This window comes from Papaver somniferum, chromosome 2, assembly GCF_003573695.1.
Source record: "Papaver somniferum cultivar HN1 chromosome 2, ASM357369v1, whole genome shotgun sequence".
NCBI classification, from domain to species: domain Eukaryota; kingdom Viridiplantae; phylum Streptophyta; class Magnoliopsida; order Ranunculales; family Papaveraceae; genus Papaver; species Papaver somniferum.
The window spans coordinates 56,431,151-56,435,316 of record NC_039359.1 but is presented as its reverse complement, the minus strand read 5'-3'; the positions used below and the strand labels follow the sequence as shown (position 1 = coordinate 56,435,316).

Genomic DNA, 4,166 nt, shown 5'->3' with positions numbered 1-4,166 from the left:
TGCAAAAATATGTTGCACCTGGTATATTTTTCCTAGATGTCTAGCACCCAAGTTTGAACTAACCTCCATTAGCAATTCCACTGAGTTGAATATTGAGAACCTTTCCATTGTTAATTTTTGACAAAGAATTAGCTGCTTCTCTTCCTTCTGTTTGCTGTGAGGGTTGAGGATTAATGAGTGCTAATGCATTTTATTCTGCTGATGCACTGCTCTCTGCGATATTCCTTATTTCTCCTTCTTCTAATGATTCTAGCTCCGGTACCACTGACGGTTGTGGTGATGCTAACTGGTGTTGTTTCTTTTGATTAAAATTTTCAAATAATCCCCTTATTGGATTAGGGGCACCACCTTTAGATGTCTCTGGCTCTAGTTGAGTATCACCACTGAGTTGAGTCGGATTGAGGTGCTGATGTGTCGTGTCAGATTCAAAATTCAAATTTTGAAATACACTTACCGAATCTTTTTCGAATTTTCTGAGAAGATTCGAATATTCTTTTTGGCTTGTCGGCCGGGGTTGTCGGAAGAAGGCGTCCCATTCCGGAGCGAGTATCAGTATCTTGCCGTCAATCTCAATCTCCATTGCTGCTGGGATGTTTCTCACATCACCAATAAGAGATACTCTACAAATTTCTGGGTTTCTTTCCATTGTGTCTCTATCTATAGCTTAGAGTGAAACCTAATTGGCATAGGATGCTCAGCCAATAACGAATCAATTGCTAATCTGTTCACTGCATCAAAAAGCCTAAACGCAGCATTGCTCATCTCATCAGTGTACTCGTAACCAAGATTATCAACACAAACCTGGAATTCATACATCCCAGAACTTGGAACTTGAATGCCTACCAAAACATTGGCAACGGCTTCACCCTATGCACGGTAATGGAACAAGCTAATGTTCCCACGTGGACTAAGGTTCTCAAGAAATTTCATCAGAGAACCAGGTCTCTCTGGGAAGAAAAATCGACAAATGAGCTCGTCTTGAACATTTGATCTACCACCCATCTGCGAGAAATGCAAAATGAAAATGAATTATCATATTCTAAAAATCTAAAAATAGCAGTTACCAGCAAAATTCATATATGGGCATCTCAGAGAACACTGGCGCAAATTGAAGGCTCTAAAAAGACGTGGATTGAGAGATCACCAGATGTCGAAGATGATCTTTCACCAAGTCATTAGTTGTGAGATCTATGGTTTGGAGTTGACATGATTCCATCCGGTTCACCATTGCTGTCAACTCAGACTCTATATGGACGCCAACACTGCAAAATGGCCATCATTCAACACATGCAAAATGAAATATGTAGCAATAAGTGAAAGGTTTATGCTATCTTCATAAAATCGGAAATGTGCGAAGAGACACTACAAAACAAGTAGCTTCTAGGGACGGCTGTTTTGAAAAAACCGTCCCTAAAGAAGGATATTTGGAACGGTGATGGCCTGACAGTCCCTAATAGTCATAAAATATTTAAATCAAGGCTAAAATATGTCCTTCCCAAAAAGAAAACATGACCAAATAGTATTAGTGATGGTGGAATAGGGGACGGTACATAAACCGTCCCTAATACCTCTTGGGACGGTTTTTTATCCTCTTGGGACGTTTTTTGGACTCTTGGGACATTTTTTGGCCGTCCCAAGAGACCTTCTGTTTTGTAGTGAGAAGTACTTGCCTGTATAGAACCAGAGCTTCATTCTTGCTGGCGTCATATCTGTATTTGAATTCTGTGATATTTATTGGACCTATCTGTTTACAAAATTGTTTGAAGCTTCCTGGCTCCTCTGGAATATGAGTTGCAAGGACCGCTTCACGTTTCCTACCAACATCAGCAAGTTCACTTACCAATCGTAGTCTGTCAGAGTTCATGTTTGCTCCACTGGTTATTGCGACTATGTTTTCACCCTCGAGGCCATAGTACTTGCAGTAAGCTTCTGCTCCAGCTAGAGCAAGAGCTCCTGCTGGTTCCAGAATACTCCTGTTTTCCTCAAACATGTCCTGCAATAGAACACCAATATTATAGATGTCACACCAGGGACACCAACTTTAATGCAAATCACTATTAAAGCCGCAGGAAAGAAGAATTTAGACATACCTTTATGGACGCACAAATTGCATCACGTCTAACAAGAACCACTCCATCTATTAACTCCCTGCATAAGCGGAATGTTTCTTCTCCGACAACTTTAACAGCTACACCGTCCGCAAAACCACCAACTTTGTCCAACATGACTCTCTGCCCATGGTGTAAAGACAAAGCCATTGCATTTGCATCATAGGGTTCCACCCCAATTATCTTAACCTGCACAAAAAACGTAAATTAAATGGTCATGTTATAACTCAAATGAAAATATCTTGCATTCACAAGAAGAAATCCTCAGGAAAACTGTCTCAGCTAGACCACACATGAAGAGATAACTAGAGAGCTTCTAAGAGACTGACTAACACATGAAGATAGCTAGACCATCTTTACATAAGTGGCAATTCCAGCGATTAGGCCGCCACCCCCAACAGGTACGAAAATTGCATGCAGTGGCTCTTTCAATTGGTGCAAAATCTCCATCCCAATTGTCCCTTGTCCGGTAATTACATCGGGATGATCAAAGGTGGTACTAATGTACGCTCTTCTTGCTCACCTTGCTGTTTAGCATACGCTTGGGCTTCATCATACGAGTCACCAACAAGGACAACCTTGGCACCTAACCTCTTGACAGATTTCCACTGAAGAAAAAAAACACACAACTTTAGATTAAAAGCACAAGAGCTTTCAACTTATTTCGAAAACCAACGTAATCAAGGAATTGAACTCTAAACTTAATTTCCGGTGTTGTCACTGGCATGACAATGACAGCATAACAACCCAGTTTCTGAGCAGCCAATGCAACACCTTGAGCATGATTTCCCACAGAGGAACAAATTACACCACGAGAGAGTTGATATTTTAAAAGCTTTGCCATCATATTATAAGCACCTCTAAGCTTAAATGAAAACACCTGCAACACCAAAAAAAGGGAAGACAAACCCCATTACAACCAAATCAAAACCCACATCTGGAAAATAGATTTCAAGCAGATTTTAAAGAAGAAACTTACGGGTTGCATGTCCTCTCTTTTAAGCCAAACATTAACACCGATCCTTTCAGAAAGCTTCCTAGCATGCTGCAATGGCGATTCAATAGCAACATCATAAACTTTGGAAAAGAGAATATTATTCAACTAACTCATAGAATCTGGACTATCTCCTCCTAATAACTCATCAACATAATTCCCTTGTTTTAATGGTAGACTTCCAAGAAACCCACTTTCGTATTGCAATGATTCTGGTGATACCCTCATTAATGGAGGCACAAAAGAGGAAGAACATCAAGATGATTTCTTTAATGGGTTTTCGTGGGTAGTAGTATATCCTTTACTACAAGAACATATCACATGACAATAACCCTTCTTCTTCTTCACCGCCAAATTTGTTTTGTTGAAGGAATGAGATGATGATGAATGTCGGAGAGGAAGGTGTGATGGAACGGAGGTCTTCTTCACCACCAAATCTGTTTTGTTGAAGGAATGAGATGATGATGATGATAAATGTTGCAGAGGCACGTGTACTAATGGAACAAACTTAAGTGCCTCTATTGTTGTTGCTGCAGGTCGAGGAGAGAGTGAGGAAGAGAAGTTGCAGAGGGGCGGAGTTGGTACGTCTTTCTCTACAATACTAGGACTTCTTATATAGGGTTTCAATAGTTCCTAATTGTACTAGGACTCACAAACCAGAAAAAGGAAATTCTAAATCCCAAAGCCGAATAGAACTTGGAAAAGAAAACCTTCGTAGAGCACAAAGTCAGTTGGATGCGGTAGCTGAGCATGTTGGAGTTGCGCATCTGTAATATATTAGAAAAAAGTTTGGTTCTCTACTGTATCACGAAATAACGTATATATGGTAAAAACTAATGAATGGTTTAAAACGCTTGGCCAAGTGCTACCTTCTCATGCAGTGCTTGATCACAGGCCATCTACAAACTACAGACTTCTTGCTCCTCAAACTAGGAATAACATTTACTGGCAACCACCTTTGCATGATTTTTTTTTAAAATTAATTCTGATAGTTCTTTTATTTCAGCAAATAATACTGGAGGCATAGGGCTAATCTGTCGAGATTTTGCAGGTGAGCATCATGG

At 40.1% G+C, this 4,166-nt stretch overlaps 1 pseudogene; it reads right to left on the bottom strand.

Moving 5' to 3' along the window:
- Positions 1-657: 657 nt before the first annotated feature.
- LOC113351098 lies at positions 658-3,351 on the bottom strand (annotated as a pseudogene).
- Positions 3,352-4,166: the final 815 nt, after the last annotated feature.